Raw genomic sequence first — 22,462 nt, 5'->3', positions numbered from 1 at the left:
AAGTTGAGCATTATTTTAATCATAATAACTAACATATATTTAAAGTGATCTATAAATCCCTTTAAGGGGACATTTATTAGTGTATAAAAATAATTTAACATTAAAAACTTAACCTGTTCTTATAAGAGGAAGTTGAGCATTATTCTAATCATAATAACTAACATATATTTAAAATGATCTATAAATCCCTTTAAGGGGACATTTATTTTTTTATTTTTTAAATATATTTTATTGATTTATTACAGAGAGGAAAGGAGAGGGATAGAGAGTTACGGTCAAGGGCATGTACCTTGGTTGCGGGCATATCCCCAGTAGGAGATGTGCAGGAGGCAGCTGATCGATGTTTCTCTCTCATCGATGTTTCTAACTCTCTATCTCTCTCCCTTCCTCTCTGTGAAAAATCAATAAAATATATTTTAAAAAAATGTTTACAATCTTTTTTTAGATTACAATTTATATATAATTATCTATACATCAAAAGTAATGGTAGAGGGCTTATAAAAGTAATTTACATTACTGATTTAATAAATTAGGACTAAAATGCAACTGTTTCTATACCACTGTCTTATGATGAATATAACCTTCCACAGGCATGTCTTAGCTCATTACAAATTTATTAATAGAATCACTCAAGCATATGTGCAATCATTTGACAAGGGAATTAAAGTGGATAGCATATTGTCAAGTGTTTCATTTAACTACATAATTTATATGGTTTAATTTATTGAGTAATTCTATGATATAAAAATATGTATGCATATACTAACAGAATCAAATAATTCATTTTCTATTATGCCTTTTGTGTAATATCCAAGACCATAATGCAGAAATCTCAATATTGGTCCCCTAAAGATGTCCATATTCTAAATCTCAGAATCGGTAAATATGTTACCTTAAATGGTGACTAGGACCTTGCAGATGTGATAAAGGGCATTGCGATGGAGAGGTTTTCTGGGATTGTCCAGGTGGGCCCAATGCAATTACAAAGTTCCTTATAAGAGAGAGACAGGAGTATCTGACATCATGTGAGGAAGGGGCCACAAGCCAATGCGGACAGTCTCTACTCTAAAGGGCAAGGAAACAGACTCTCCCCTGGAGCCTCCAGAAAATGCAGCTATGTGTCTCCTACGTTTCAACTTCTTGCCTCCAGAGCTGTAAGTCTTCTTATGCTACTTCTCTTTCCACTACAACAATAGTGATTTCTGTCATATCTAGGAGGAGCTTAAATCTAGTCTGGAGGAATGCAAACGATATATAGAGTTAAGACAGAGAGAGAGAGAGAGAGAGAGAGAGATCATTGCTTTTTATTCCCAGTTAGTAAGCTCTTTCCATGATAATTTTAGTTAGCGTTTGACTTCTTCATCCCTCATCTTCAGCATTTTTGTACAACCTTCCCACGCTGTTAGAAACAGAAAGCCAAGACCATATGGAAGTCTCTGAGTAAATAATGCAATCTCACCTCCCTCTTAATTCAAGTAATTGGTTACTACTGTTCAATTTGCAGATCTCTGATAGAAGTCTTATACTTTGGAACATTAAATGAACTCAAACAGCAGATGACTTACTTTATTTTTGAGTGTCAAGAAGTTTGAGCCCTAGCCGGTTTGGCTCAGTGGATAGAGCATCAGCCTGCAGACTGAAAGATCCCAGGTTCGATTCTGGTCAAGGGCACATGCCCAGATTGCAGGCTTGATCCCCAGTGTGGGGCATGCAGGAGGCACCCAGTCAATGATTCTCTCTCATCATTGATGTTTCTATCTCTCTCTCTCCCTCTCCCTTTCTCTCTGAAACCAATAATAATATATTTTTTTAAAAAGAAGTTTGGATTATAAAAATTGGTAAAAGTTAAATACAAAACCCAAAATATAGGTAGTTAGAGCGTGTGTACCAAAGGGTCATGGGCACAATTCCCAGTCAAGGGCACATGCCTGGCTTGCAAATTCACTCCCAGGCCCTGGTCTGAGGGTTAGAGCAATGTGGGAGGCAACCAGTTGATGTGTGTCTCTAATATCGATGGATATTTCTCTCTCTCTTTCCTTCTCTCCCTCCTTCCCTCCCTCCCATTCTCTCCGCAAAACAACAGAAAAAAAAAATCCTTAGTGAGGGTTAACAACAAAAGAACTTATTTAATATAAAACTTATCCAAGTAATATTCCATTCTTTCACCAGCTTATCTACTCAAATAAACACATGAATCAAAATAATTTTCCAGTCAAAGTTATGTACTAGTCAAAATGTATGATTGTGGAAATTACTGAATAAAACTGAAAGAAGACATAGGCTGTACACAAGAATCTTACATCTAAGTGAGGAAAATAGACCAATTGCACAGGTTTGATATATTATAGAAGTGAACATCAAAGGTGACAACTATGTCATTGATAACATTTCTCTTCTTTTAACATGCTTTAAATATATTTTTCAGTTCCTGATATCCTGATTCAAACATCATATTGGATTGTAGACTAAGAAATGAGAGGAATATCTGTGCTGATGGAATATGTCCCTTGCCCTCATCCTTCCCAAGTCTGTTATTAGGATCAAGTGAGCATATCTGTGCAACACTTTAGAGCCAGTTTAGGGTGGTTGTTATGTTTTTTGTTTGTTTGTTTTTTTTGTTTGTTTTTGTTGTTTTTTTTTATGACATGAGTGCATGCAGGCTGAATTTGTGAGACTCCTTTAATTTTCAAAGAGTGACAATCAGTTGCCTCTGAGGAGGAGCTAGAAATGCTGGCTTTAGAAAAAAAAAACAGGAAGACATGGCTTATTTGTAAAATAAGCACCCCTCAAATGGACCACAGTTTTAAAAATACAGAACTAATTTTCTTCTGGTTCTTCTGGCTGTAGCTCTATGTTAGCGCAATCAGGCAAACACATCTGGTGCTGACTTTGAGGTATGCCCAGTGTTCTTTCTATATCAACCAAGAAAACGACAACAACAAAAAGAACCCCAAAGGATTACTTGAAATCACAATGAATTCCATTAGCTTCCATTTTAAAATAATTTTTGAACATGGACATCATCTACAAAGATTCATATTATTCTCATTTTTCCTCCTCTCTCCTTCTTCCTAAACCAAGTATACTAACATGCTCATTGCTCTGTTCCCAAGGGGGTTCTATACAAAGAAAGCAATGTGAGTGAGAACAGGAGGAAGCTGTATTGCTCTATACACTCAGAGTCTTCTGTAGAACAGAAGACCTGCAGAAAGGGGGGAAATTAAGTACTTTGGAGAAATAGGAGGAAAAGTGGAATCCGGCAACATCAATTTTTTACCATCTGCTTTCTGAAAGCTACTATACTTCACATATTTATGTATGCAAATATGTAATCTTCACGATAACTTTAAGAGATAAATATTGATACCACTTTATAGAGTAGAGAGTCATTGAATATCCAAAAGGTTAAAACACTCAAGGTTACACAGCTAGTTAGTAAAAGAAACAGAATCTGAGTGTGATTAATTTCAAACACCCCGTGGTTCCCACCACATGAAGCTGACCAATGTATTTGTATCAAATATAATTGACTGTGGAGCTATTGTATCATATTTTCCTCAAACATTGAGGTAATTTTCTCCTGAAAAATGCTTTGGGATTTTGCACAATTTCTATGTATTTTCCCCACTTCCATGCATAATTCCCAGAGGATAAGACTAAACAAGTTTATTTACAGTGTATATAGTTGCCACTTTATTAAATTAGAATATAAATGAAGATTAATGAATTGGTTCAGTTTTTTCTTAAGCAAATAGAGGATTTGTTGTTGGAATTCTTTGTTTCTAAAGTTAACTTTTGACCTGTTGCAAAGATAATATTTTATTTTACTAGTTGAATTGGCATTATTCCTGATTAGAAACAAATTAATAAGTTATACTAAGTACTTAAAATATTGTTTCAAGCATAACTTATTGCCATATGTAAGGCAATTCATTATCTGAGGGTTTTTTTAGTATGTTATTAAGTACAAATGCTAATTTCAATAAATATCAACTTAACCCTCTTAATTAAACAAAATAATAATTTAAAAAAGAATATTGCTACCAAGCAGATTACAATTTTCTAAACTATGCCAATTACCTCATTCCTGCTGAACCACTTCTCCAACTGTGCTCTTAACATTCCCAATTGCTTTAAAGCTGTGTGGACTCCTCCTTTCTAAGGACCATGTGAGCAACGCTTTCCAGTAATGTTCTCCCTGTGCTATTGATTTATGTAGTTTGTTCATGCCAATGAAAAATCTGTATCACCTCTAAATTCACCTTGCCAGCTTCTGCATGTTAAAGTTAGAGAAAGGCATTATTGTGATTGGACAGCCTAGATGTGTATATTATTTAAAATCTACTTGGTTTTCTTTTTCATCCCATTACATTCTCAGTATTTCTGTTATTTTTATTCCCCAAGCCTCAGACACCTCAACACTTCCAGTTCCTTCACTTTCAACAGATGTCTTTACTTAATGCTATTCTGAGGACACTGTACCATGTGAAAGCAACTTTACTCATGGTTCCTATTCCCTTTGGCTTTGTCACAAACAAAACAAAAATCATCTATGAAGAAAAAGTCCTACTTTTTCTTTTTCTGAACTTTTATCTTAAAGAGATGCTCCTCATTGTGCCAAATTTAACTTGTATACCTGTGCTTTTTATTCTATTTTTTTACCTTAACCCAGAGATGTTGCCCAATTATCTTTCTAATTTCTTATATCATCACTCTTTGTGATATAAGAGTGCTTTAAAAATATTTATGCATGTAAGAACAAAGATTTTTATTTCACTTTAATATGCCACTTCTCCATCAATGATCATATTATATCTTCTGTCTTACTACCAATTTCACCACCTCTCATAGAAACATAGTCTCTCAGGACCAGAAAGGGCCTAGCTTGATACCTGGAGACTTTACCAAAAGGCAGAAAATTTATTGTTCTTTAAACATTTCTGTTAGAGAGCAAACTTTCTAATAAAGTACCTTGTTTTCTTTGAATATACACCTAAGTACTGGTCCACTATAAGTACTGGTTTACTATAAGGATCTTATACCTCATCTTATCTATAATAATAAAAACATAATATGCAAATCAACCAAATAACCAAACAGCAGAACAACCATTCGCACGACCACGCTATGACATGCATTGGCCCAGGCCAGCCACGGCTGGTGCGATGCGATTGGTTGGGGGTCCTGCCATTGCCCCAACAATCAATTGCCCATGCAAATCGACCAAATGACCAAACAGCAGAACAACCATATGGACGACCACGCTATGACATGCATTGGCCCAGGCAGCCAAGGCTGGTGCGATGCGATTGGTTGGGGGGCCGGCCATTGCCCCACAATCAATTGCCCCAAAGAGGGGGGCCCAGGCCACCAGCCAGCGATGCTGTGGCAGGTGTGTGGGGCTGGCCAGCGATTGGCTCACAGAGGAGGTCCAGGCCAGCCAAGAGATCACACCCCAGGCCTGTCGCCTGCAGAGGAGGCGACCAGTGGGGGGTGGGGGGCAGATCCACACAGATGGCAAGCAGTGGCAATGGCGGGGGTGGGGCCAGCTGCTGGCAGCGGGGGGAAGGAAAGCCCCATAGGCCCTGATCGCTGGCCAGGCCTAGGGACCCTACTCAAGGGGTCCTGGATTGGGAGAGGGCACAGGCTGGGCTAAGGGGCATCCCCCTCCCCCATGCAGAATTTCATGCACCGGGCCTCTAGTCTAATATCTTTCCATTGGTGAAGTTCTATGGCAGTGCAGAGTAACTAATAGTATTCTTAGTTGTCTTACATTTTTTCTTCTAAGCCCTTACTAGTCATGTGTCACATAATGACATTTCTGTCAACAACAAACCCATATGCCATGGTGGTACCATAAGATTATATTGAAGCTAAAAAAATTATGTCTGCTAGTAATGCCATTACCATCATAATGCTGTAGCACAACACATTACCCACATGTTTGTGGTGATGCTGGTATAAAATAATCCACTGCACTGTTAGTCACATACAAGTATAGCAGGTACAATTAGAGCAGTAGGCTAAACCATCTAGGTTTCTGTAAGTACACTCTATGATCTTCACATATGACAAAATTGCCTAATCACACATTTTTCAGGACGTATCTCTGTCATTAAGTGGCACATTACTATATAGATATTCTTCAAATTTTCATGTTCATATTTCTTTTCTTCCTAAATAGTCCTCTGTAGTGGACTGAAGATTGGAATTCATCTAATCTTCAAAATATTCTAATATTTCTCCAGACCTTCATATAACATTTCTAACTTTTTAATTAAATTCTCATTTTAATATTCCACCAGCCCACCAACTCATAATATTGAAAAATACAACTCATCATTAACAGGCTTTGCCCCAACTCCAAACCTAACCCTTTAAATTCTTTGTTGTAGGAGTAGTCAGTTTTTATTTTCCTTTTCTCTTTATTTAACTCTTTTATTGAAAAATACAACTCATCATTAACAGGCTTTGCCCAAACTCCACTCTTGAATTAGCTTGGAAATGTTGATAATTCTCTACTCTGTTGTTGTTAGTTACATAACAGTAAGAAAGAGCAAAGTAATCCCTGAAAACTGGGAGCTGGCCTGGTGCTATCAACTAGGCCTTCATGTTGCTAAGAACAAGCTCATCTCTCTCAGCTGGGCCACAGTGCTCCCCTGCTGAGCACAATCATTGTATAGAACAAGGCCACTCTGTGACTGCGATGAATCCAAACAGAAGCAAGACCACTCAATAATCATGTCTATATCAAAGGAAGAAAAAATTTTTAAACTACAAAAATGACCAAATGCTTCTGCCCCATTTCCCAAATCCTGGCCAATGTGAGTGACATATTACAGCTTTAACTCCGCTTCATTCTTTCCACCTTCTAGATTAGAATTATTAAGATAAAAATTATTAGTTATGTGTTATTTATGGCCCCCTCAAAGGTATGTTGAAGTCCTTCCTCTAGTAGCTCAGAAAGTACTCCGCTTCATTCTTTCCACCTTCTAGATTAGAATTACTAGGATAAGAATTATTAGTTATGTGTTGTTTATGGCCCCCTCCAAAGGTATGTTTAAGTCCTTCCTCTAGTAGCTCAGAAAGCGACTTTATTTGGATATACAGTCATCACAGGAATAATTTGTTAAGTAATTATGAGGGCATATTGCAGTAGGTTGGACCCATAATCCAATGTGACTGGTGTTCTTATTGGAAAGGGAAAATGCCACTAAATACAGACATACAGGCAGACATCACGTGATGGCCAAGGTGAGGTTGAAGTAATGTAGTTGCAAACCAAGAAATACTAAGGATTAACAGCCACCACCAGAAGCTGAGAAGAGGTAAGAAAGGGTTCTACCCAGAACACCAGAGGTAAATGGCCTTGCTGATACCTTGATTTTGGACCTGAGAGGCAGTGAAAAATCTCCCTCATAGTTTATGACACTTTTTACTTCATAATTGAAAAGTTGCATTAGGCTCCTATTACACTTTAAGTTTTTGCTATGCTAATTTTCTTATCTTCTAGTTAATTTACTAAGTATGTCCTATGAGGTTTTGGTGTCCCGCAGTTGAACCATGACTCATGGATTCGTGTAACCCCCCTCTTCTAACTAGTGCTGGCCCTGTAACCTGCTTGGACCAATAGGATATGGCTGAAGTTATGCTATGTCAGTTTCCAGACTAAGCCTTACAGAAGTTGGGCATCTTTCAGTTTTGTATTCTGAAGGAAACAACTACTATATACAGTCTGAATTACACTGAGATTTTCATTTTTGTGGCCAAGAGGTGTAAATGAGAATAAATGAAATCTAACATATTACATTTATAAATATTTAAATTTTTATTCCAGACAAAAAGTTATTTGAAATATAGATCTGTAGCCCATAACCCAGAAATAAAGCTTATTCATGACCTGGAAGGTCAATTGTGAATTTTCAAATTCTCAGAATTCTTGGATTTTTCTGCTGGAGTTGGTTGATATGGGGTTCACAGGCCTTCGCTCTAAGTCCTGCATCTTCCCTTTTCTCTTCCCAATCCTAGTGTGTGCTGCAATCAAAATGGCCTCACACACATCCAAGATCCACCCTTATCCCTGGAAAAGAGATGTCATCTAGCCAGCAACTGTGAATGTAGTAAGCCTTTAGGAGAACATGAGAAAGAATGAGGAGTGTGCAGGCCTTGAACTAGGCTCAAGATTGTTTGGCTAGGAAATGGCATATTCCAATTAGCTCTACTTGCTATGGGGCCTATAGGAACAGGGGGCAGGCCTTGAACTTGTAGTTTCCTTTGACCTGTAAGTGCCTCATTGTATCAGTTAGCGCATGATTAAAAGAAGACAAGAGCATGGCTCCATAAATTGTGGGCCCAGGGCAAGGTCCAGATAAAGGTCTAAGATTAGTTAGTACTAAATACCACTCTCCATATCTTATGAATTGTAACACATATCACACCACAATAGGAGCCATTATTTTAGTGATTCTGAATGAAATTTTTTTCTGCATATACAATATTAAGACTAACCTTAGACCCCAAATGTGGTAAGTAAAATTTGTTCATGATATTCCCTACTTCAGCATGTAAACTTACTTTTATGGATTATTTTTCCTCAAAATAATAGGTTTCTGATTTAAAGTTCAGTCAGTATCTTAAAAAGACAATAAAAGATGCTAAAATATTTTCATTTACTTTACAGCAACTAATTTTTTAAAAAAATCTAGTGAGTTACTAGGATAGACTATAATATTTACATTTCAAATAACTTTCTTGATTAGATACCCTATTGTTTCTTACAATTTTAACATTTTAATAACAGTCAAAAACTAGTGTGCCTTCAGGAGGCAGGTCACCGTGGTGGAATATAAAGGTCCTGAATTCACCTCCTCCCATGGACACACCAAATATACACTTACATACACAGCAGTTCCTCCCAAAGAACCGAGAGCTGATTGAACAGCTTCTGAACAGCAAACAATAGAGGCGTCACATAGAGAAGGGGAGGAAAGATGGAGACCTGGTAACTAGGAGAACCCCACCCCTGCAGCACAAGAATATATCGAGGGCCCTATGCACAGACTCACCTTCCCTGCTCACAGCAAAAACAAAACAAACAAACAAACAAATAAAAAACAAAACAGGGTTTAAAGGGCAACTAGATGATATGTGATTCAAATCTATTTGTTAACCCCGAAGCATCTGCCAAATGGGTGAGGAGCAGCTGGAATTCTTCAGAAATGAAAGCACAGGTGAGCACCATTGTTTACATTCTCCTCCATGTAAATGGTGCTGGGAAGGGTTCGGTCCAAGTGCTTTAACTGGCCTACAAGGCTGCCACAGCATGCCCGGGCCCTTGGCTCACACCAGCTTCAGCCAGCTGTCCCACCTATGTGGCCCCAGAAATGCACACCATGGGCCCCCTTGCTCTGTGCTTGTCCCAGCTCTAGCCAGCCTACCTTCCAGGGTGGCACTGACATTGTGAGTCCTGGGTCATCTCAGCTGGTATCTAAACACACACACACACACACACAGAATGAGACAGAGAGTCATAGACAAAGAGAAAAAACTAATGGTTGCCAGAAGGATGGTAGTGATGGTGCAAAAAAGATGAAGGGGATTGAGAGGTACAAATATCCACTTATAAAATCAATAAGTTACAGGGATGTAATGTACAACATAGTGAATACACCCTTGAATAACCTGGGGTTTAGAGGTGCTGATCAGTGGAAAATCAGTGTATAAATTAAGTCAGTCCTCCACATATATGGATTCCCAACCATGAATGGAAAGTAACATTAACCCTTGAATAATTCAGGTTTAAATCATGTGAGTGTGCTTGTATGCATATTTTTTAATGTAGTTTATAATATAGTAATAATTTGGTATGGTGATAGATGGCCATCAGACATATCATGATCACACTGTAAGGTATATAAATGTCAAATCACTATGGTGTATACATGAAATAAATATAATATTATATGTCAACTATCCTATGTAATAAAAGGCTAATATGCAAATAGACTGAATGGTGGAACAACCAAGCAACCGGTTGCTATGACTTGTGCTGACCACCAGGGGCACATGCGGAACATGGCAGGTGTCAGCCGCAGCAGGATGGTGGAGCAGGTGAGTGTGGGCGCCAGACCAAGGCGGGGCACTGGTCGCTGTCATCTGGGCAAACCTCTGGTGGTTACTGAAAATTCTTTGCTCCCATGCGCCATGGTCCCACCAAGCACTTGCACCTGCTGCCGGCGCTGGCCCTGTTTGCACCCACTGCCGGTGCTGGAGCCACCACTTGCACCCACTGCCGGCACCCGGCACTGGCACCAATCACCCCTCAGGGCTTCTCCACCTCCCGTTGCTCTTGAGGGGTGATTGGGGTCTGCAGCTGCCTCTCACACCCACTGCTGGTGATGGCCCTGCTTGCACCTGCTGCTGGCGCTGTCCCCAATCACTCCGCACTGTCAGTGGGTACAAGTGGGGCTGGCGCCATCAGCATGTGGGAGTGGTGGCGGCGGGAGCAGGGCTGCTGGCAACAGGGGACCAGGGGCCATGGCAGGAGAGGCCAGGCAGGGGCACTAAGGATGGGCTGAGACCTGCCGCTGTGCCCACCGCAGCCTCACGGCCCACAGTTCCTTTCAAGGTGCACAAATTCATGCACTAGGCCCCTAGTACTGTAATAAAAAGATAAAAATTTAAAAACTAAAAAAATAGTTTCTATGTATTAGATAAAACTCCTATACAAAAAATTAGTGTGCATTCAATCAATTTTAAGTATTTTAAATGATTTGTAATACCAATCTATACTAATAAAATGGTTATATGCTAATTAGACCGGACATCTTCTGGACATCCATTAGGACAAATCCACTGTGGCAGGGGCTGAGGCAGAGGTGGTTAGGGGAAATCAGGCAGGCAGGGGAGGGCAGTTAGGGGCAATCAGGCTGGCAGGCAGAGGTGGTTAGGGGCAATCAGGCAGGCAGGGGAGCAGTTAGGAGCGATCAGACAGTCAGGGAGAAAGGTTAGGGGCCTCAGGCAGGCAGGCAGGTGAGCAGTTAGGAGCCAGTGGTCCCAGATTGCAAGAGGACTGCCCAACTGCAGGTTTAGGGCCTAAACTGGCAGTCAGACATCCCCCAAGGGGTCCTAGATTGGAGAGGGTGTAGGCCAGCCTGAGAGACCCCCCCCCCATGCATGAATTTCATACACCGGGCCTCTAGTCTATATATATATAAAAGCCTAAGTGAGCAAATGACCAGTCGACTGGTTGCTATGATGTGCACTGACCACCAGGGGGAAGATGCTCAATGCAGGAACTGCCCCCTGGTGGTCAGTGTGCTCCCACAGCCAACATCCCAAGGCTGGCCAATCTCCTGTAGCCGGCCAACCTCCCGCAGTCCCTCCCCTCAGCGATCTGGCACCCCCCAATTGGCCCCAATCACTGGCCAGACCGAGGGACCCCACTGTGCATGAATTCGTGCACCGGGCCTCTAGTAGTAAATAAGAAGAGAATAATTTTAAATTACTAGTGGTCACTGGACTCCACAAATGATATTTTCAGATAATCTCTAAGATATGCATAGTCAATAAATGATTGCTTGAAGCACAGGTTCTATAATCATGTCTTTACTCACTATTACAATGTTAGAAAATCTTACCTCACAATACATGTTGTCAAGAATGGTAGGTAGCATGTTATCTGTGGTTCTGCTAGACTTTCCTACTTTTAAGGTCAATTTATATCCAGAAGTTATAGAGAAATTCTCACTAATGACCAATTTTGGCAGCTTATCAGATACAAAGTAAAAAACATGTTTCTGTTGTCAGCTATAAGGAGACTTTGGAGCTACTGGAAAATTAATTTTAAGTGTCTATTTTTATTAACCTCAAATGTTAAAAGGTTTTATATTCCTTAAATCAGTGTTCAAATGTAACTTTTTTTAAAATATATTTTTATTGATTTCAGAGGGGAAGGGAGAGAGGAGAAATAGAAAATCAGTGATGACAGAGATGACGGAAATTTACAAAGTGATGCAAAGCAAAGGACTGAATCCAAGAATACTCTATCCAGCAAGGCTATCATTCAAATTTGAAGGGGAAATAAGAAGCTTCACAGACAAAAAAAGTCTAAGGGAGTTTATCACCACCAAGCCAGCAATGCAAGAAATGCTAAAGGGACTGGTGTAAAAAGAAGAAATAAAAAGCTCAGAAAGAAAACAGCCACACACACAAAAAAAGAAATGGCTACAAACAAGTACCTTTCAATAATAACTTTAAACGTAAACGGACTAAATGCTCCAACCAAAAGACATCGAGTGGCTGAATGGATAAAAAAACATGACCCATACATCTGCTGTCTACAAGAGACCCACCTCATTAGAAGGGACTCACACAGACTGAAAGTGAAGGGATGGAAAAATATCTTTCAGGCAAATGGAAAGGAAAAGAAAGCTGGGGTAGCAATACTTATATCAGACAAAATAGACCTCAAAGTGAAGGCCATAACAAGAGATAAGGAAGGCCACTTCATAATACTAAAGGGATCAATACAACAAGAAGATATAACCCTGGTAAACATATATGCACCCAATGCAGGAGCACCCAAATACATAAAAAAACTCCTGGAAGATATCAAAGGAGAGATCGACAACAATACAATCATAGTAGGGGACTTTAATACACCACTGACACCACTGGATAAGCCCGCTAGACAAACAATCAGCAAAGAAACAGCAATCCTAAATGACTCACTAGATCAGATGGACTTAATTGACATCTTCAGAACACTTCACCCCAAAGCCATGGAATATACATTCCTCTCAGGTGCTCATGGGACATATTCAAAAATAGACCACATATTGGGTCACAAGCAAAGTCTCCACAAATTCAAGAAGATTGAAATCATAAAAAGCTTCTTCTCAGACCACGATGGCATAATGTTAGAAATAAACTACAATAAAAACAACCCAAAATACTCAAACACTTGGAAGCTGAATAGCATGTTATTAAATATTGATTGGGTTACCAATGACATCAAAGAAGAAATTAAAAACATCCTGGACACTAATGACAATGAAAACACAACAATCCAAAACCTATGGGACACAATGAAAGCAGTCCTGAGAGGGAAGTTTATAGCTCTACAGGCCTATCTCAAAAAACAAGAAAAAATGGTAGTAAATCATCTAACTCTACAACTCAAAGAATTAGAAAGAGAGCAACAAGAAAACCCCAGAGTGAGCAGAAGGAAGGAGATAATAAAGATTAGAGCAGAAATAAATGACATAGAGACCAAAAAAACAATACAGAAAATCAATGAAACCAAGAGCTGGTTCTTTGAAAGGATAAACAAGATCGACAAACCTCTAGCCAGGCTCACCAAAAAGCAAAGAGAGAGGACCCAAATAAACCAAATCAGAAATGATAGAGGCGAAATAACAACAGACCCCACAGAAATACAAATGATTGTTAAACAATACTATGGACAGCTCTACTCCAACAAACTAGACAACCTGGAGGAAATGGACAAATTCCTAGGAAAATACAACATTCCAAAACTCAATCAGGAAGAATCTAAAAATCTCAATAGGCCAATAACTATGGAAGAAATTGAAGCAGTCATCAAAAAGCTCCCAGCAAACAAAAGCCCAGGACCAGATGGCTTCTCAGGGGAGTTTTACCAAACTTTCAAGGAAGAACTAAAACCTATCCTCCTCAGACTACTACAAAAAATTCAGGAGGAAGGAACACTTCCAAGCTCATTCTATGAAGCCAGCATCACCCTAATACCAAAACCAGGTAAAGACAACACAATGAAAGAGAATTACAGGCCAATATCCCTCATGAACATAGATGCCAAAATCCTCAACAAAATCTTAGCAAATCGGATCCAACAGTACATCAGAAAGATCATACACCATGACCAAGTAGGATTTATCCCAGGAATGCAAGGATGGTACAACATCCGTAAATCAATAAACGTAATACATCACATAAACAAATTGAAAGAAAAAAACCACATGGTCATATCAATTGATGCAGAAAAAGCATTCGACAAAATCCAACACCCATTTTTGATAAAAACTCTCAGCAAGGTGGGAATAGAAGGATCATACCTCAACATAATAAAAGCCATATATGACAGGCCCACAGCCAACATCATACTCAATGGACAAAAACTAACACCATTTCCCCTAAGAACAGGAACAAGACAGGGATGCCCACTCTCGCCACTCCTCTTTAACATAGTCCTGGAAGTATTAGCCATTGCAATTAGACAAGAAGAAGAAATAAAAGGCATCCAAATTGGAAAAGAGGAAGTAAAACTGTCCTTATTTGCAGACGACATGATATTATACATACAAAACCCTAGAGACTCCATCAAAAAACTACTAGACTTAATACATGAATTTGGCAATGTAGCAGGATACAAAATTAACCCCAAGAAATCTGAGGCATTTCTATACACCAATAGTGAACTTTCAGAAAGAGAGATTATAAAAACAATCCCATTTACCATCGCACCAAAAAAATTAAGCTACCTAGGAATAAACTTAACTAAAGAGGTAAAAGACCTCTACTCAGAAAACTACAGGACGTTGAAAAAAGAGATAGAGGAAGACATAAAGAGATGGAAGAACATACCATGTTCTTGGATTGGTAGAATCAACATCATTAAAATGTCCATACTACCCAAAGCAATCTATAAATTCAACGCACTTCCCATTAAAATACCAACGGCATACTTCACAGATCTAGAACGAACTCTCCAAAAATTCATCTGGAACAAAAAACGACCCCGAATAGCTGCAGCGATCCTGAGAAAGAACAAAGTAGGTGGGATCTCAATGCCAGATATCAAGCTGTATTACAAAGCCACTGTTCTCAAAACTGCCTGGTACTGGCACAAGAACAGACATATAGATCAGTGGAATAGAATAGAGAGTCCAGAAATTAGCCCGAACCAATATGCTCAATTAATATTTGACAAAGGAGGCAAGAACATACAATGGAGCCAAGATAGTCTCTTCAATAAATGGTGTTGGGAAAATTGGACAGATATATGCAAGAAAATGAAACTAGACCACCAACTTACACCATACACAAGAATAAACTCAAAATGGATAAAGGACTTAAATGTACGACAGGAAACCATAAAAATTCTAGAAGAATCCAAAGGCAACAAAATCTCAGACATATGCCAAAGCAATTTCTTCACTGATACAGCTCCTAGGGCAGTTGAAACTAAAGAGAAAATGAACAAATGGGACTACATCAAAATAAAAAGCTTCTGCACAGCAAAAGAAACCATCAACAAAACAACAAGAAAACCCACTGCGTGGGAAAACATATTTGCCAACGTCATATCTGATAAGGGCCTAATCTCCAAAATTTATAGGGAACTCATACAACTTAACAAAAAGAAGATAAACAATCCAATCAAAAAATGGGCAAAGGATCTAAATGCAGGAGGGAGGGGGGTAAGAGATCAACCGAAGGACTTGTATGCATGCATATGAGCATAACCAATGGACATAAGACACTGGGGGGTAGGGGAAGCTGGGGTATTGTCAAGGGCGGGGAAAAAAAGGACACATATGTAATACCCTTTGTAATGCTTTAAGCAATAAAAAAAAAGAAAATAATATTTATTAAAAAATAAAAAATAAAATAAATAAATAAAAAAAAAGAAAATCAGTGATGACAGAGAATCATTGATTGGCTGCCTCCTGCACACCCAAGCCTGCAACCTGGGCATGTGACCCTGACCAGAATCGAACATGGCACCCTTCGGTCCACAAGCCTACGCTCTATCCACTGAGCCAAACTAGCTAGGGCTGGATGTAACTTTTAATGTAGTCTATAATGTCATAATAATTTTGTATGGTGATAGATGGACATCAGACATATCATGGTGATTACATTGTAAAGCATATAAATGTCAAATCACTATGGTGTATACCTGAAATGCATATAATATTATATTTCTACTATACTGTAATAAAGAAACTAAAAACAGCCCTGACCGGTTTGGCTCAGTGGATGGAGCGTCGGCCTGCGGACTGAAAGGTCCCAGGTTCGATTCCGGCCAAGGGCATGTATCTTGGTTGCGGGCACATCCCCAGTGGGAGGTGTGCAGGAGGCAGCTGATCAATGTTTCTCTCTCATCGATGTTTCTAACTCTCTATCCCTCTCTCTTCCTCTCTGTGAAAAATCAATAAAATATATTTAAAAAAAAAAAGAAACTAAAAACATAGTTTCTATGTATTAGATCAAACTGCTATGCCAAAAATTAGTGTGCATTCAATTGATTTTAAGTATTTTTAAATTATTTGCAATATTAATAGTAAATATTACAACATTCTTCATTATGTGAAGAAAACCACCAGTTTAAAGAGAGGAGTTAAATCCAGAGACAAACACTGGATGGATTTTGTTTCTTAAATGATTCTAAAGTCTGAATTCTTTGTCTGAAAATTACTTTTTGAATAATGCAATTTTGGGGTTGGCATTAAGATGTAAAGTCTTTTATGTCTATGTTAAAATTTTAGGTGCATAGATAATGGTTCTGTCAACACTGATAAAAATTATTAAGAATTAAAGAGAATATCCTTGTCCCTATAGTGCACATTTTCAATATGAATGTAACAAAAGTAATTAAGCACTTTTTTCCCTCTATCAAAACACATTTGCCAAGAAGTGAAATATTCTCTCAATGTTAGCATTTGCTCCATTGTAAGTTAAAATATCAGACAGCCCAAACTCTTTATAGCAATTGTTCTTGCATATTATATGTCAGTGTTTTGAATAGTTAAGTATGTAATTTGGTAAAATTATTTTTCCAGAACCTCACTTTTCCCCTGAAATGTTTTATGTGCTACTAACTTTATAAGTGGCTTAGAAGCTTTTTTAAACAATTACTTTAATCTTACATTTCAAATCTGTAAAACATATGTGAGGATAATCGTTCCATTTCTTTTTCTGGGACAAATAAATGACATGTAGAGCAACTGATACTGTATTGAGGATCATGTCTTTCAAAACATTGTCTTAATGTAAAGGAATGGATATAAAGTAGTAATATTTGTAAAACATTGGAATCTGGGTGTGCTGTGCATTTCAGATACTTTTCTGAAGAAATTCAAATATGAAATATATAGGCAAAACCACACATTTACAGTTGATGCATTTTATTTAATACTAGTGGCCCAGTGCACGAAATTTGTGTGCGGGGGTGTGTCCCTCAGCTCGGCCTGTACCCTCTCCAATCTGGGACACCCTCAGGGGATGTCTAACTGCTGGTTTAGGCCCGATCCCACAGGATCAGCAGTCGGACATCCCTCTCACAATCCAGGACCGCTTGCTCCTAACCACTCACCTGCCTGCCTGCCCGATCACCCCTGACCACTCTGCCTGCAGGGCCGGCTCACCCCCAACTGACCCTCCCCCTGCCGGCCTTGTTGCCCCCACCTGCTCCCCCTTGCCAGCCTGATCACTCCCAACTGCTCTCCCCTACTGGCCTCATGGCCCCCAACTGCCCTCCCTGGCTGGTCTCCAGAAAGGTCTCCTGGTCTAATCAGCATATTACCCTTTTATTAGTATAGATCTTGTTTAAAATAAAAATTTTTACTGAAATAATAAAATATGAGTCATTCCAAAATATACATTTCAGTATCACTTATTGCCAAGTTTAAACTTTAATTAAAGCAGTACTATAGTATAAATGAAAAGGCACAATATCTAGCAAGTTTGCTAGCTAGCTAAGATAGGCATATTGTGGAGCTATAGTATTAATAGAAATATTTAAAAATCTGTCTCATAAATATATAAATTAGGATTATCTTTTCCTTATATTAAAGAGTTTTCTAGCCTGGCTGGCATGGCTCAGTGGTTGAGCATCCACCTATGATCCAGGAAGTCACAGTTCAATTCTCGGTCAGGGCTTATTCCTGGGTTGCAGGCTTGATCCCCAGTGAGTGCCGCACAGGAGGCAACCAATCAATGATTCTTTCTCACCATTGATGTTTCTAGCTCTCTCTCCCTCTCCCTTCCTCTCTGAAATCAATAAAAATATATTAAAAAACAAAACAAAACAAAAAACAAAAAAAGAGTTATTCTAAATCAGTATTTGCCAAAATATTCAGACACTAATAAGTAAAAGTGCGAAATATACATATTCTGACTTGGTGGCTGTGTTGGTATCCAGGTATTGGTATTTTAACCACTGCCCTACTTGTTTTTTGACAGGTAATATAACATTAAGGTTAAGAACATGGATTCCTTATCATGGCTTTAGATACAATAACTTACCTTCTTATACCAGACTGTCCTTATTCCAAAACCTGGGATATTTATAATGTGAATGTTAAATGATTTCATATATGAAAGTACTTAAAAAAAAGTCTGATTCACTTGCTCCATAAGTTATAAAAATTACTACTGATTCTATTATTACTAAAACCAATTATTTTAAAGAGAACATATTTAAACAATGTGTTTTATGATAATTTGAGAAAGTATGAAATAAAATTTCCCTTTCCTTTTTCTAAAGCTCATTTGGTTGGAATGCACAGTTTTAGTGACAAATTTGTCCATCCATGCATTCTCTCATTTACTGTGAGAATGCCAGGAACATAATGTTTGTGAGCTGGACATAGTCTATGCACTCATGGAGTTTATACTTGAGTATATCTAGCATCTAATCAGTAAAAGTTTGTATTGCTTTTCATATGTTATTATTTTAAAATTCTCTTTTTTAAAACAGCAGAGATGTGTTTAGATATTTATGTAATGTCTAGTTGGCTATAATTATCAAGATGGTTAAGGAAATATATTTTTTCACAGTTAAAGTTACCTTTTATAAATATATTGACATTGAATAAACATTAGAAAAATGCTTTTAAAAATATATTTTGTAAAGGACTGATAAATTTACCCTGTAACAATTTAGACCAGATCGTATATCTTTTTCTTTTTTAACCCTCATCTGAGGATATGCTTTCATTGATTTTTAGAGAGAGAGGAAAGGGTAGAGAGAGAGAGACATCAATGTGAAAGAGAAATATGGATCGGTTGTCGTAAAGGACTGATAAATTTACCCTGTAACAATTTAGACCAGATCGTATATCTTTTTCTTTTTTAACCCTCATCTGAGGATATGCTTTCATTGATTTTTAGAGAGAGAGGAAAGGGTAGAGAGAGAGAGAGACATCAATGTGAATGAGAAATATGGATCGGTTGTCTCTCACATGTGCCCTGACTGGGGACCGAACCCGCAACCTTTTGGTGTATGGGATGATGCTCCAACCAAAAGAGCCACCAGGCCAGGGCAGTTATAGGATATATCTTGCTTTTTTAAGAGATTATAGCAGGAAAAGAAGTGAAGTCTATTGGAATATGAAAAGACAAATCATTTTAGTTGTCTTTAAAAATAGGATACTATCAATGCAGTATTGAATGCCACACCCAGTGATATTTTACATGTTACCCATGTATAATAAGTAAGTATATTGTGACTTACACAATGGTTATACTATACGGAGAGAATTTCAGAATTTTACTTCTGAGATGTATCTTTTAACAAAATGATTAAGCAAATTGGACTACATTCCCAATGTATGTATGAGTGATCTTTAATAAAGATGATTATGTCAGCTCATTGAATCAAAGATTAGAAGCTATAATTATGAGAACAGCATTCTTCTTAATTATGTGCGTACTTGATAACAATCTTAATGTCATGAAAATACACGACTTACCAAATCTGCTACATGCTAAATGAACTTAAGATTCTAAGAATAGTGGTTCTCATTAAACCCTATAAAAGAACCAAGTCATGTTTAAGGAAGTCAGATATTAAAATTTACTTCCTGAAGGCAGAATATTAAGACTAGATATAAGGAGATAAAAAATCTAAAGTTGTCCCCAACTTAAAAGCGAGGTTATTGTAACTATAGTTTGTACTTATTGATGATCCACAGTAAATGGCTTAATTTTGACCAAACTGAATTGAAGTTAACTTTTGTAAGCCCTGTTACATCCTGACATACTATAAAATGTATAAGAGTAGTAGAGAATATAAACAATGTGGTTTTTAAGCACTCCAAAAATTCTAATAGATAAAACAATTAGATAAGCATTGTGTTCAGAAATTTCCACATTGTTTTATTGTTGTTTTATAAAAATAAAGTGTATGGAATGAACACACTACACATTCATGCTGAAAAATAACTAACATCTGATGATACACAACCATCACATAGGTGTTCTCTCACAAAACTGAAGAATAATATAACTTTTTGATACCTAAGAGGAAATGGGAAATCAGCAACCTGGAGTGATTCATCTATGCTCTCTCAGACACAAGTGCTTGGGAGCAAAGAGAATATTTCCAGACCAGTTCCTGTGTCAGGTTCTTTTATAAGCATTACTTCCTTTGACTTTTCCTATCCTGTAATGAAGACACAAAAGGTGGAAAGAAACGTAGGGCTATTTAAGGATTTCATACATTTTTTTTTTCAAGAGACTTAATTATCATATTGCTTGGGTTCATGGTCCATGGCCTAGTGCCTGCCCACTAAAACTATCAGGTCAGAAAAAATACTTAACTGTTTCTAGAGTTTATTGTATCCCATCAGGCTAACTTATACTAACTAAATGCCCCCTCAAATTGAAATGTCTACCAGGAAATAAACGAATGCACTAATTTATAGTGAGCAAGATATCCATCACACAAGCTAACATACTTGCTTGTTGTGGACAAAAAATCAGTTTGGCAAACCAGTTCAGTCAGAAGTTTTTATCATGAGCATGCAAATTATGATAAGGAAAGTGATTTTGCATGATTCAGATATAGATAGCATCAAGCTCTGACTTCATTTATAGGTTTCTATCATAGAAAGGCATGTGCCATGAGCACCAAAGGGCTGAGCTTTATGTTAGAACTCTATTTTCCCTGCACAGTGCTGAGAGGAACTGCCAGTTTTGCTTTCCTCTTACTCAGTTTTATCATTCCATTTCTGACTCCTTCTCCTCCTTGTCCTTCTACTGCTATTTGCTCTATGATTTTCAGCTATATTAAAAACATCTAATTATTGTCAATTCTCACACTGCCATGAAGGTCAATCTTCATGTCTGTTATTCATAGGAAATGTTATTTATTATCTTATTTTTCATCACTTATTACTATGTATTAATATTATTAATTTATTTTTGTTATTTTTACTTAGTTTAACTTTTATAGGATGTATAAAGTAAGGTTGATTTCAGTTTTACATAACAGGAAAACTCAAAATAACAGTGATATATACATTATCAAATTTTCTGGAGATGAGTAGTCCAAAGCAGGCAAGGCTCTGTAGGACATCAAAACCATTATATTTATGACTAGATGCCCAGTGCATGACATTCATGCACTTGAGGGGGGTTCCCCTCAGCCTGGCCTGTGCCCTTTAGCAGTCTGGGAGCCCTCAGGGGATGTCCAACTGGTGGATGTCCCATGGGGAGCGGGCCTAAGCTGCCAGTCAAATATCCTTAGCACCACTGCCTCTGCGCTTGCCAGCCATTAGCCCGGCTTCTGGCTGAGTGGCGCTCCCCCTGTGGGTGCACACTGACCATCAGGGGGCAGCTCCTGCATTGAGTGTCTGCCCCCTGGTGGTCAGAGTGCGTCATAGTGACCGGTTGTTCCATTGTTCAGTTGATTTGCATATAAGCCTTTTATTATATAGGATTTATCCTCTTTGTTAGTGGTTTTCATCATCATTAAATTACTAGAGAGAACTACCCAGAGCAGTGCTTTGAAAACTACATAATGGTCTCCCATTAATATATTCTTTGTATAAGAAAGGCAGTTTGGTTTTACTCACCAAAACTTGTACTAGTAAGTGTATGAAGCACTAACTGATACTTGGCAGGGTCTAGAGAAATAGCCAGGAAATGTGAAACTGAGTTCCATCTCTTCCACTTACTGGCTCTATTATATGACTGCCAAAGCCTCAATAACCTTCAGTTTCCTCATATTTATTATGGATACAGTCTATCTGTTTAATGAGTAACATTGAGATAGAAAACAAACAAAACTATTTTGAAAAGTACATAGTGCAAACAAAATCAAGAGAATACATGGTAATATATGTACATGTATTAAAGTGTAATTGTATTTTTCCAAAATCTAAATTAATCTCTTTTCAGACCCTATTCCATCTGAAGTAAAAAGATGCAACCCTTGTAAACTCAGCATATATTGAAACAAGTCACTTCAGAATGTTCTCATCTCTGTTTATCCCCAGAGTTATGACTAAGCTGTGATATTCTTACATTTTTATGGATTAGCCCCTGTTAATCAGCATTTTCCATTCTGCTTTTTCAGGCTTCTAACCTTTGTCTCCCATTGTTCTCCAACTTTGGAACTCCAAAAGTTGAAAGGATCACCTTTAAATTTTTTTTTTTGTTGATTTTTTTTATTATTCTTTTTAAAAAAATA

This window comes from Myotis brandtii, unplaced genomic scaffold (assembly GCF_000412655.1).
Source record: "Myotis brandtii unplaced genomic scaffold, ASM41265v1 scaffold204, whole genome shotgun sequence".
Lineage (NCBI taxonomy): Eukaryota > Metazoa > Chordata > Mammalia > Chiroptera > Vespertilionidae > Myotis > Myotis brandtii.
This window is presented reverse-complemented; position numbering follows the sequence as displayed.